The sequence below is a fragment of the Sinohyriopsis cumingii genome, chromosome 16, assembly GCF_028554795.1.
Source record: "Sinohyriopsis cumingii isolate HCF-2022 chromosome 16, ASM2855479v2, whole genome shotgun sequence".
Lineage (NCBI taxonomy): Eukaryota > Metazoa > Mollusca > Bivalvia > Unionida > Unionidae > Sinohyriopsis > Sinohyriopsis cumingii.
Window position 1 is genome coordinate 85080469 of NC_142976.1, and position 14669 is coordinate 85095137.

The following is a 14669-nucleotide window of genomic DNA, read 5'->3' on the forward strand; positions in this document are numbered from 1 at the left end:
CCATTCGGTATGTGGCTGTGCTTTGCTACAACCATGTTGGCCTCTTGTGATGCTAGACTGGTTTTCATACCTTATATGTAATGAAAGATATGGATATCGAGCTGATTTTAAACATACAATTCTACTAGACGAATCTAATCCACTCAGCATTTGGATTCACTCAGCATATATGTTTATTGCAAGCACCCAAATGATCCATACTGCACCCTCCGAATATTCTGGTTAGAACTTGATAAATTAAACACGATCAGTTTAGTTACGGCTCAGTCACATGATTGTTTTGGGCATCAATTGGTGGCGGAAAATGACCGAGTTTTTCGGACTTTTATCAATATTTGCAAAATTCAAGGACTTTTCACGGTCGGGATTTTTTTTATATTTCTCTCCACTTTTTCCTGACAGCGTGGGAACCCTGAATTAACAGATAGGTATAATACATCATAATTAATTAATCTTGGGAAAATCCACAAATAATCAATTACAGTAGTATGACTTTTCCACAAGGGCCCATACTCGCTTAGAAGTAGAGTCCAACTGCAAACATTGCAACATAGATCTGCTATCGCATAATGAGATCAAGGTCTTTGAGAATAGATACGGTAATAGACAACAAGGTATCTAAACAAAATTTTTCCATCAAAGAATACACCAAACCATTCTTATTCTATGAGGTAATACTACTGAATCTGTCTGAAAATAAAGTAATATACATAAGATTCATTGACCATGTTTTGTGGTTATCAAAACCTCAGTGATTTATAATGTAACATCATAATAAAATTATATAAAGAAAAACATGCCACAAAAACAAGATAAAATGTGGAAGTGTTATATTAAAAAATCATAACATAATTAAAGAGAACAAAGATATATACCATAAATACATCTTAAGTAGCTTACAAAAGAAATTTTTGGAAGCTTGTCTTCCTGTAAGCCAAAGGATGCAAAATAAAGTGGGAGATGATATCAAATTAGTTCCACAAAATGTAAGTGTAGTAAACATTAATGAAACGTTATCTGTTAAAAATGCACTTTCTCGAAAGAACTATGGACCTTTTTAAATTCTGAGATACCCTGCTTTACTCACCCCATAAATAACACATCATACTTTAATTAACTAAAGTTTCTGGAACTAAGCTTTTAAAAGGTAAGTTGAAAAACTGGATTATTTATTTTCCGTATTTAACTTGGAAACCAGTTAGTGATAATCTATATGCTGTGGGGTTTGACTTAGGTTTATATGAAATTGTCACAGCATCCATCCCAATCACTGCAAGATTTGTAAAGGTTTATATGAAATTGTCACATCATCCATACCATTCACTGCAAGATTTGTAAAAATAAGAAGACTACAAATGATGCAATTTCTGAAAACTCAATTTAAATTTTGTGATATGTTTATCTTTACTTAAGACAGACACATACTGGTATTATCACAAATTAGACTGGCTTTTGTTATGACTCAGAAAGGCTTTGATAATCTAAAGTTGCTGTTGTTAAAGGAACAGTCATACAAAGTTTGATTAACACTAACTCAATTTTTATAGAGAGATGAAACTGAAGGTATTTAAAGTCAGACAAGAGCTTGGGAAACTATCCGGAACTTGTTTCTTAATCAGAGATTGTCCCTACAAACATTCTTGCTCAATCTGATCAAAACTGGCTTTGACATTTTAAATTTGTTCAAAAACGGTTTTGCATCTGGTTGCCATGGAAGCCACTCCAGGCATTAATGTCACACAGTATATCCTAAGAAACATTCCTGCAAGGTTTGATCGAAATATATTCTGCAAACGTCAAAAACATGTTTTACACAAGGTTGTGACATAAACTACTCCAATGCAAGGGAAGCCACTTTGACATAATTTGGGCAGAGCATATCCTAAACATTTATATGAAGTTTAATGAAAATCAGTGGTGCACAATTTTATCTTAGAAGTCTAAATTAGAAAGCAGTAATGGGCTGATAATAGAAGCAGGACCAAGAAGTAAAATAAAATGACAGCCTTTTAATATACAGTGTACACTGGTATAGTCATGCAGAATCCACCTTACATAGGTTCTGTCCACCTAAAAATGAGTCCATGAAGCACCATATTTTGAATGCACATTGTATTTATACATGTACACCTAAGAAAAGAAAAGAAACTCAAACCGTGCACAACCTTTGGTCCTGTGATCAAGAAATATATACATTCATTCACTCCAAAAAAGGGAAACATTTCAAAGGCTTTAGAATTATAAGGCAAAACAAAACTGTACTTACAACTTCACTAATATAGTGTACAGTTATTTATTCTTTAACACGTATTTTAATGATATTAACAAGATATCTTTACTTAAGTCATGCAACACTAATAAAAGACCTTCATACAGTTGTCTGCCTTGCCTGTGCAAACAAACCAGAAAACATCTTCAGTAGCTAATGTTCTGATATGATAACACTATCTACACCTTAGCATATCAAGCAGGTATTTCTGTGCTTCGGGTCTTTGAATCTCATTGTGAACACTGTTCATAAATGATAAGACAATGGGACCACACAACTTGAATGGGCTCATAAACAAGCAATTTTCCACTGCCAGTTTGTGCTTGTACAAATGTCTTTCAATCGAATACACCTGCAACAATAGCTTTCCTCTTGTATGTAGTCAAACTTTCGATGCTGAACTTACAAAGTATCCCTTTTGAAGTCAACTGCATCCAACATTTTTGACCAATGTACAATTCACAGCTGTTACATGCTATTGGTTAGTTGGCATTACATACTAAGAGAGGCAACTCATGAAATCCAATAGATGTTGCTAGGACAAAGCACTAAAATATCTGTTTGAGCTGCCAAAGTGTAGATAGGTTATCATATTTGAACCCTGCCTAGTGAAGATGACCAGAAAATGTAATTAGAGTTAACTGTATTTTCTTTAGGATTTATTTATTTTTATTTATTTAATTTTAAATGTCATCTTTAAGATTTTCATACTTTTATCAAACACTACTTTAGATAACATACATTATTATACTATTTACAACTATACTAGTGTTGATAAGCTTTTCAAATAGAGCACATACATTCTTCTTATGAATATGTACACTCGTAAATATATCAAATCAAACAGATATGCAAATATTCAACAGTTTAAACTTTCAAGTCTATCAATATCTTAACAAAATTTATTTTCAACAGCTTGCGTTTTAATCATGCAGTGGGTGGAACATGGTTCCTCCTTCAACAATATGATTATCAAGAAGAAAACAAACCCTACAAATTACACAAATCATAACCTTGTTGAGCGAAACCTCTTGTGTCACTCCAAGAGATTTCAATCAAATGAAGATTGGTCGAAAGTCTTGAGTATTTCTTCCTAATGCCAAAAAAGAGCTGGGGCTCCAGACTGAGCTTTTGTGTTAAAATTTTGAGACAAGTGTATCCAGGTACAGTGGAACCCCGCTATAACGCGATAATTGGGGTCCACAAAAGTGGATCGCGTTAATATCGGGGTCACGTTAAGGCGGGGTTTTACAGTACTTTTACTTTTTTGAGAGAACAACTCATTGGCAAATATACGTGTATTCATGTCTACGGTATATGATGAATAGGGTATCAACACCGTTTAACATCGTGCCGTCGTGGCATTCAGTTCATCTATAATGCATGTAATTCCATTGAAAAATTGCACACAGATTTACAATATTCAATATTATTTCCCCTGATCATTGTATCTGAATTATCAACACCGTTTACTTGCCGTCTGATATCACTGTGCGAGCTGTAATTGTATAATGTTGTGGCAGTATTCGAGTAAACACCCAAAACAATTTACCGTAGACAGAAAAGATAATCATCGTTGTCATACACGCGATAACGTGATGCTGACCTGTCTTGAGTGTAATCGAAGTAGAGGCGCTGGCGCCTTGGGTGCTAGTTAAGTGATCGGGGTGGTAATTGTGTGTCCTCGGGAATTACTTGTAATTGTTCACGTGTGAATCCACGTTGAGGAGAAGTCGAATCCAGCATGTAGATTGCTGGTCTACCAGTGGATCTAGTTATGTTAGATATCTTGTGTGCGGTAATACTCCAGATAGGATCAGTCGCTCTTTTTTTACCACCTTCAAGTTCACCTGATTCATATAAATATCTCACAGTGACACTACCCAGTATTGGCTGCGCTGAGAAACCACGTCGTTGTACAGGTATATGCTTTTTGGTGACCGCGATGGCAGGTTTCATGTTGGTTGTTCGAGTAATTTCATTATTTAGCGCAGCTATCACGCTTGGTAATCTTGCAACCCATTCACGAGATCTCTTATCCTGAATGAATTCCTTCGCGTATTGATATCCAAATAACCGCTCAGCAAGTGTTCGATTAAATCGCTCAACAATTGCCTGATCACGATGAATTGCACTATGTCCTCGCCTGATGGCGACATTATGTTGCTTCATCAACGACGATACTGCGCCTTAAAATTCTTTACCAGGATCAACTTGTAGCAGCTGTGGCCATCGTAGAGGTTCTCGTTGATAAATTCGTTCAAGCGCAGAAGCAACCTCAGATGCTGTTTTAGTCGCTAACGGTTCCGCATCTTTGTATCTACTTGCAATATCAACTACAGTTAACGCGTACTTGTACGTTCGGCGACGAATGGTATCATGTGGCAGAAATAATATATCAGCCTGATGAACTTCATTTGGCACAACATCGAAATGTGCAAAGTGAATTTGTTTAGGCGGTGGTTGGTAAATTTGCCATATTGCCTGTTTGGATAACCAATTCTTAGCAGTATCACGTGTGACTTTTGCTGCGTTGGCAAGCTTGCCGATTGCTGCGCTACCTCTCCAGTATCCTCTTGGGGAATAATAAATCGACTCCATTATAATTAATTACCAGTGCCTAATACAAGCTTAGATTTCATTGCAGATTTTATTAACCAGCTAGCTAACTTTTCTTTGAAAGATTTATCAGTGATGGCATTTAACGCGTGAATTTCACATCCGCGAGATGCCTATCTTGTAGATCCTTACTTCGGTAAGCTACATCATGGACATGGCATGCTTTATCGATAGCAATTATCGGGTACTCACCTGGATTGGGTTGATTTAAGGCATCAAGCCTGATATCAAGTCGGGTTCCAGGACCACAGTAATTATATCCTGGAAGATGTTTTTCTCCTGGGTATTTAGCCCACGGAGTTCCTGGTAATTTTCCTAACTTGGCCGCGATATCACCACTTTTTTTTTTTAATTGACTTTGATTTTGGCGCTGACTTTGGTTTCGGCGCTCCACCTGACGGAATAAATTTAAACTTTTTTGTGCCGCATCGTTCACACTTGCCTGTAAGCGCTTGTCGATTATTTTTTGTTGTAGTGGATGTTATGTTTGCAGTTGGGGTACGTGCTCTACATTTCACACAATATAAATCCATATTATTTTATAATATATCTAATGGAGATCACTGACTTTTCTGCTACAAAACGACGAGAGCCAATCAAACATAACTCGGTGCTACCAAATTCAATTCGAATGATTATTATAGGCCCATCTGGAAGTGGTAAGACGCAGTTGTTACTTAATTTAATAATGAAGTGGATGAAGTGGAATAAGTTGTATTTGGTAGCTCCATCTGTGGATGATCAGCGATGCTACAGCGTGTTAAAAGATTTTAATGAGAATGCAAAATCGATAAGCTGCGACGATGATGTTGTTGAATTTATTACTAGTATTGATGAATCAACAAGTATGGATGATATTGATGGAAGTAATAATAATTTAGTCATGTACGACGATGTGATGTTGGACAAACAATCAAATCCTGCCAGGATATTCTCACGCGGCAGACATAAAAATGTAGATGTGATTTATGTAACTCAACGATATACACAAATCCCAAAAGTGATCAGGGACAACTGTAACATTCTTGCGCTGTTCAACAGCGTTGACACACACACGTTACGAAATAAACATCAGACTTGGTGCAGCGGCGATATGGATATAAATAAGTTTAAACATTTCTTTAGTCGTGCTCAGGCAAAACCACATGGGTTTGTAACGCTAAATTTACATGATCCTCGAACACGGTATTGAGTCGGGTTAGATACAATTTTCAGCTAGAGAGCAGCAGAGGGGGCGACGACAACAGCACGCAGCAACAATGGCGACAATTATGTTTACAACGAAGCACCCTCGCGGTTTTATTTCGGCGTTTGGAAGTTGTAGGCGGCGCCCCTTCTGACGATGACAACAACAAAACGGCGACAACTGCGTTTACAATGAAGCGTCAACGCGGTTTTTTAAAGGGCTTATTTCGGCGTTTGGAGGCTTCTAAAAGTTGTGGGATGCTGCTTAAATTTCCAGGGTTTTTAAAGGACGAAATTAATTTTTTCAAGGTTCACCTATGACCATTACTGAATGGAATTAAAGAACATTTTAGATTGCAAAACATGCATTTTCTAAATCTAAAGATGTTTCTCTTTCAAGACTCGCCATAACATCTAAGTCAGAAAAGACGATCGTGTACAAAACCACAAAATGTATCACATGAAACAAGTTTGATTATATTTCTATAAATTGGCACGTAAAGTCATTTCAATGTACAGAACACAATTTCTAACATTATTTTGCTGACCTGCATTATGTTGCCAAGTGGTAACAACATAATGAATATAAATTAGTTTTGTTTCCTTTCAAACCTTTAAGTCGCGCATGTGTGTGTGTGTGTGTGTGTGTGTGTGCATCTTATAGAAAGCAAACATTTCCTATTAAAGTATATATAAAAAACAATAAATGCAAATAATTACAATCTTATATGGAACGAAAAAAATAAAATCCCAAACTAGATTTTTCAAAGAGCCTAATCTCCTTTAGACGATCTGGTTAAAAATCCATCATTTTAAAAACATTTTCACAAGGGCTGATTTAAATTTTGACAAAAGACCTTCAAAATTATATACTGTTGTACAAACAAGGGCTGGATTTTATGTAAAATCAACATGTCTTCTTGTAATTCATTAAACCAGTTCCCAAACCTGTATTGATACATGGGATCTTATCGTGTTTTAATATATAATACAAGGGACAACAATTTCTCATTTCAGCTCTGAGATTCAACAATTTGGACTACAAATTTGGCTTAAAACGAATAGCAGTCCATTTTTAATCAAGGTTTCCTCCCATTATTCTCAACCTATTTCTCATATTTGGACATTTAGGTTGGGGTGTGGGGTCATTGCTAGTGCATATAGAAAATTTGGAATATGCCGCCACCATGCGTAACGACATATGGTACTCGCTTACCAGTAGGCCTAGCAAATTTAAACTTATATCTACGCATACCTGCATGAAATCGATAGAAAAGTGATTTATTTTCTCAAAAATGGCAATTATTATAAACGTTATATCTTTAATCCGCCGAGACTAGACGAAACTACGGCATAGATGAAACCTGACCCTGTACTCGCCATCTGCATTACTAGTCACATGACTTCACAAATCTCAAACGTTTTCTTTATTTTGTTTTTGTGGGGTTTAACGCCATTTTTCAGCACACGATTGGCTATACATGGCGGCCAGTATTAATGGTGGAGGAAGAACCCGGGAAAACCCCGGAAAGAACCACCGACCCTCGAGAAGCTACTGGCAAGCTTCCTCACATACCCACATTGGAAATCTCAAACGACGGCATTGGAAGTCCAAAAGTCACGTGATATCAACAACAAACTCCTTTTTAATGTTGTTGTACAGAAATTCAATTATCTTAAATAAACAAGTGAGATACTTTTTGTAAAAGCCAGCAATCTGGCCAATCTGATTTATCAAGCAGAGAGCACATGTCAACGTGGTAGTCACGTGATGCAACACAACTCCAGAAGTTGTTCTTGGAATATATAAAAATAGAGAATTTTGTGTTCTTTCGGTTTTGCATTTTTATTACAACCAGCATATGACTTTCATTTAATTTTGTTTTCTTTCTCTACAACATTTGAAAATGTGGGTTGTTAGATTTGTGAAATCATGCGACTAGCGATGCAAATAGCAAGTACCAGGTAACATTTCATCAACGCTGTATTTTTATCCTGTCTTTCTGCACATTAAAGGCAATGATTTTAATACTAATGATTTCTGAGAAATCGATTTCATGCATGTATCAATAGACCTAACAAAGTTTAAGTTTGCTCGGCCATTCGGTATGTGGCTGTGCTTTGCTACAACCATGTTGACCTCTTGTGATGCTAGACTGGTTTTCATACCTTATATGTAATGAAAGATATGGATATCGAGCTGATTTTAAACATACAAGTCTACTAGACGAATCTAATCCACTCAGCATTTGGATTCATTCAGCATATATGTTTATTGCAAGCACCCAAATGATCCATACTGCACCCTCCGAATATTCTGGTTAGAACTTGATAAATTAAACACGATCAGTTTAGTTACGGCTCAGTCACATGATTGTTTTGGGCATCAATTGGTGGCGGAAAATTACCGAGTTTTCCGGACTTTTATCAATATTTGCAAAATTCAAGGACTTTTCACGGTCGGGATTTTTTTTATATTTCTCTCCACTTTTTCCTGACAGCGTGGGAACCCTGAATTAACAGATAGGTATAATACATCATAATTAATTAATCTTGGGAAAATCCACAAATAATCAATTACAGTAGTATGACTTTTCCACAAGGGCCCATACTCGCTTAGAAGTAGAGTCCAACTGCAAACATTGCAACATAGATCTGCTATCGCATAATGAGATCAAGGTCTTTGAGAATAGATACGGTAATAGACAACAAGGTATCTAAACAAAATTTTTCCATCAAAGAATACACCAAACCATTCTTATTCTATGAGGTAATACTACTGAATCTGTCTGAAAATAAAGTAATATACATAAGATTCATTGACCATGTTTTGTGGTTATCAAAACCTCAGTGATTTATAATGTAACATCATAATAAAATTATATAAAGAAAAACATGCCACAAAAACAAGATAAAATGTGGAAGTGTTATATTAAAAATCATAACATAATTAAAGAGAACAAAGATATATACCATAAATACATCTTAAGTAGCTTACAAAAGAAATTTTTGGAAGCTTGTCTTCCTGTAAGCCAAAGGATGCAAAATAAAGTGGGAGATGATATCAAATTAGTTCCACAAAATGTAAGTGTAGTAAACATTAATGAAACGTTATCTGTTAAAAATGCACTTTCTCGAAAGAACTATGGACCTTTTTAAATTCTGAGATACCCTGCTTTACTCACCCCATAAATAACACATCATACTTTAATTAACTAAAGTTTCTGGAACTAAGCTTTTAAAAGGTAAGTTGAAAAACTGGATTATTTATTTTTCGTATTTAACTTGGAAACCAGTTAGTGATAATCTATATGCTGTGGGGTTTGACTTAGGTTTATATGAAATTGTCACAGCATCCATCCCAATCACTGCAAGATTTGTAAAGGTTTATATGAAATTGTCACATCATCCATACCATTCACTGCAAGATTTGTAAAAATAAGAAGACTACAAATGAAGCAATTTCTGAAAACTCAATTTAAATTTTGTGATATGTTTATCTTTACTTAAGACAGACACATACTGGTATTATCACAAATTAGACTGGCTTTTGTTATGACTCAGAAAGGCTTTGATAATCTAAAGTTGCTGTTGTTAAAGGAACAGTCATACAAAGTTTGATTAACACTAACTCAATTTTTATAGAGAGATGAAACTGAAGGTATTTAAAGTCAGACAAGAGCTTGGGAAACTATCCGGAACTTGTTTCTTAATCAGAGATTGTCCCTACAAACATTCTTGCTCAATCTGATCAAAACTGGCTTTGACATTTTAAATTTGTTCAAAAACGGTTTTGCATCTGGTTGCCATGGAAGCCACTCCAGGCATTAATGTCACACAGTATATCCTAAGAAACATTCCTGCAAGGTTTGATCGAAATATATTCTGCAAACGTCAAAAACATGTTTTACACAAGGTTGTGACATAAACTACTCCAATGCAAGGGAAGCCACTTTGACATAATTTGGGCAGAGCATATCCTAAACATTTATATGAAGTTTAATGAAAATCAGTGGTGCACAATTTTATCTTAGAAGTCTAAATTAGAAAGCAGTAATGGGCTGATAATAGAAGCAGGACCAAGAAGTAAAATAAAATGACAGCCTTTTAATATACAGTGTACACTGGTATAGTCATGCAGAATCCACCTTACATAGGTTCTGTCCACCTAAAAATGAGTCCATGAAGCACCATATTTTGAATGCACATTGTATTTATACATGTACACCTAAGAAAAGAAAAGAAACTCAAACCGTGCACAACCTTTGGTCCTGTGATCAAGAAATATATACATTCATTCACTCCAAAAAAGGGAAACATTTCAAAGGCTTTAGAATTATAAGGCAAAACAAAACTGTACTTACAACTTCACTAATATAGTGTACAGTTATTTATTCTTTAACACGTATTTTAATGATATTAACAAGATATCTTTACTTAAGTCATGCAACACTAATAAAAGACCTTCATACAGTTGTCTGCCTTGCCTGTGCAAACAAACCAGAAAACATCTTCAGTAGCTAATGTTCTGATATGATAACACTATCTACACCTTAGCATATCAAGCAGGTATTTCTGTGCTTCGGGTCTTTGAATCTCATTGTGAACACTGTTCATAAATGATAAGACAATGGGACCACACAACTTGAATGGGCTCATAAATAAGCAATTTTCCACTGCCAGTTTGTGTTTGTACAAATGTCTTTCAATCGAATACACCTGCAACAATAGCTTTCCTCTTGTATGTAGTCAAACTTTCGATGCTGAACTTACAAAGTATCCCTTCTGAAGTCAACTGCATCCAACATTTTTGACCAATGTACAATTCACAGCTGTTACATGCTATTGGTTAGTTGGCATTACATACTAAGAGAGGCAACTCATGAAATCCAATAGATGTTGCTAGGACAAAGCACTAAAATATCTGTTTGAGCTGCCAAGGTGTAGATAGGTTATCATATTTGAACCCTGCCTAGTGAAGATGACCAGAAAATGTAATTAGAGTTAACTGTATTTTCTTTAGGATTTATTTATTTTTATTTATTTAATTTTAAATGTCATCTTTAAGATTTTCATACTTTTATCAAACACTACTTTAGATAACATACATTATTATACTATTTACAACTATACTAATGTTGATAAGCTTTTCAAATAGAGCACATACATTCTTCTTATGAATATGTACACTCGTAAATATATCAAATCAAACAGATATGCAAATATTCAACAGTTTAAACTTTCAAGTCTATCAATATCTTAACAAAATTTATTTTCAACAGCTTGCGTTTTAATCATGCAGTGGGTGGAACATGGTTCCTCCTTCAACAATATGATTATCAAGAAGAAAACAAACCCTACAAATTACACAAATCATAACCTTGTTGAGTGAAACCTCTTGTGTCACTCCAAGAGATTTCAATCAAATGAAGATTGGTCGAAAGTCTTGAGTATTTCGTCCTAATGCCAAAAAAGAGCTGGGGCTCCAGACTGAGCTTTTGTGTTAAAATTTTGAGACAAGTGTATCCAGGTTCAGTGGAACCCCGCTATAACGCGATAATTGGGGTCCACAAAAGTGGATCGCGTTAATATCGGGGTCACGTTAAGGCGGGGTTTTACAGTATTTTACTTTTTTGAGAGAACAACTCATTGGCAAATATACGTGTATTCATGTCTACGGTATATGATGAATAGGGTATCAACACCGTTTAACATCGTGCCGTCGTGGCATTCAGTTCCTCTATAATGCATGTAATTCCATTGAAAAATTGCACACAGATTTACAATATTCAATATTATTTCCCCTGATGATTGTATCTGAATTATCAACACCGTTTACTTGCCGTCTGATATCACTGTGCGAGCTGTAATTGTATAATGTTGTGGCAGTATTCGAGTAAACACCCAAAACAATTTACCGTAGACAGAAAAGATAATCATCGTTGTCATACACGCGATAACGTGATGCTGACCTGTCTTGAGTGTAATCGAAGTAGAGGCGCTGGCGCCTTGGGTGCTAGTTAAGTGATCGGGGTGGTAATTGTGTGTCCTCGGGAATTACTTGCAATTGTTCACGTGTGAATCCACGTTGAGGAGCAGTCGAATCCAGCATGTAGATTGCTGGTCTACCAGTGGATCTAGTTATGTTAGATATCTTGTGTGCGGTAATACTCCAGATAGGATCAGTCGCTCTTTTTTTACCACCTTCAAGTTCACCTGATTCATATAAATATCTCACAGTGACACTACCCAGTATTGGCTGCGCTGAGAAACCACGTCGTTGTACAGGTATATGCTTTTTGGTGACCGCGATGGAAGGTTTCATGTTGGTTGTTCGAGTAATTTCATTATTTAGCGCAGCTATCACGCTTGGTAATCTTGCAACCCATTCACGAGATCTCTTATCCTGAATGAATTCCTTCGCGTATTGATATCCAAATAACCGCTCAGCAAGTGTTCGATTAAATCGCTCAACAATTGCCTGATCACGATGAATTGCACTATGTCCTCGCCTGATGGCGACATTATGTTGCTTCATCAACGACGATACTGCGCCTTAAAATTCTTTACCAGGATCAACTTGTAGCAGCTGTGGCCATCGTAGAGGTTCTCGTTGATAAATTCGTTCAAGCGCAGAAGCAACCTCAGATGCTGTTTTAGTCGCTAACGGTTCCGCATCTTTGTATCTACTTGCAATATCAACTACAGTTAACGCGTACTTGTACGTTCGGCGACGAATGGTATCATGTGGCAGAAATAATATATCAGCCTGATGAACTTCATTTGGCACAACATCGAAATGTGCAAAGTGAATTTGTTTAGGCGGTGGTTGGTAAATTTGCCATATTGCCTGTTTGGATAACCAATTCTTAGCAGTATCACGTGTGACTTTTGCTGCGTTGGCAAGCTTGCCGATTGCTGCGCTACCTCTCCAGTATCCTCTTGGGGAATAATAAATCGACTCCATTATAATTAATTACCAGTGCCTAATACAAGCTTAGATTTCATTGCAGATTTTATTAACCAGCTAGCTAACTTTTCTTTGAAAGATTTATCAGTGATGGCATTTAACGCGTGAATTTCACATCCGCGAGATGCCTATCTTGTAGATCCTTACTTCGGTAAGCTACATCATGGACATGGCATGCTTTATCGATAGCAATTATCGGGTACTCACCTGGATTGGGTTGATTTAAGGCATCAAGCCTGATATCAAGTCGGGTTCCAGGACCACAGTAATTATATCCTGGAAGATGTTTTTCTCCTGGGTATTTAGCCCACGGAGTTCCTGGTAATTTTCCTAACTTGGCCGCGATATCACCTCTTTTTTTTGTTTAATTGACTTTGATTTTGGCGCTGACTTTGGTTTCGGCGCTCCACCTGACGGAATAAATTTAAACTTTTTTGTGCCGCATCGTTCACACTTGCCTGTAAGCGCTTGTCGATTATTTTTTGTTGTAGTGGATGTTATGTTTGCAGTTGGGGTACGTGCTCTACATTTCACACAATATAAATCCATATTATTTTATAATATATCTAATGGAGATCACTGACTTTTCTGCTACAAAACGACGAGAGCCAATCAAACATAACTCGGTGCTACCAAATTCAATTCGAATGATTATTATAGGCCCATCTGGAAGTGGTAAGACGCAGTTGTTACTTAATTTAATAATGAAGTGGATGAAGTGGAATAAGTTGTATTTGGTAGCTCCATCTGTGGATGATCAGCGATGCTACAGCGTGTTAAAAGATTTTAATGAGAATGCAAAATCGATAAGCTGCGACGATGATGTTGTTGAATTTATTACTAGTATTGATGAATCAACAAGTATGGATGATATTGATGGAAGTAATAATAATTTAGTCATGTACGACGATGTGATGTTGGACAAACAATCAAATCCTGCCAGGATATTCTCACGCGGCAGACATAAAAATGTAGATGTGATTTATGTAACTCAACGATATACACAAATCCCAAAAGTGATCAGGGACAACTGTAACATTCTTGCGCTGTTCAACAGCGTTGACACACACACGTTACGAAATAAACATCAGACTTGGTGCAGCGGCGATATGGATATAAATAAGTTTAAACATTTCTTTAGTCGTGCTCAGGCAAAACCACATGGGTTTGTAACGCTAAATTTACATGATCCTCGAACACGGTATTGAGTCGGGTTAGATACAATTTTCAGCTAGAGAGCAGCAGAGGGGGCGACGACAACAGCACGCAGCAACAATGGCGACAATTATGTTTACAACGAAGCACCCTCGCGGTTTTATTTCGGCGTTTGGAAGTTGTAGGCGGCGCCCCTTCTGACGATGACAACAACAAAACGGCGACAACTGCGTTTACAATGAAGCGTCAACGCGGTTTTTTAAAGGGCTTATTTCGGCGTTTGGAGGCTTCTAAAAGTTGTGGGATGCTGCTTAAATTTCCAGAGTTTTTAAAGGACGAAATTAATTTTTTCAAGGTTCACCTATGACCATTACTGAATGGAATTAAGGAACATTTTAGATTGCAAAACATGCATTTTCTAAATCTAAAGATGTTTCTCTTTCAAGACTCGCCATAACATCTAAGTCAGAA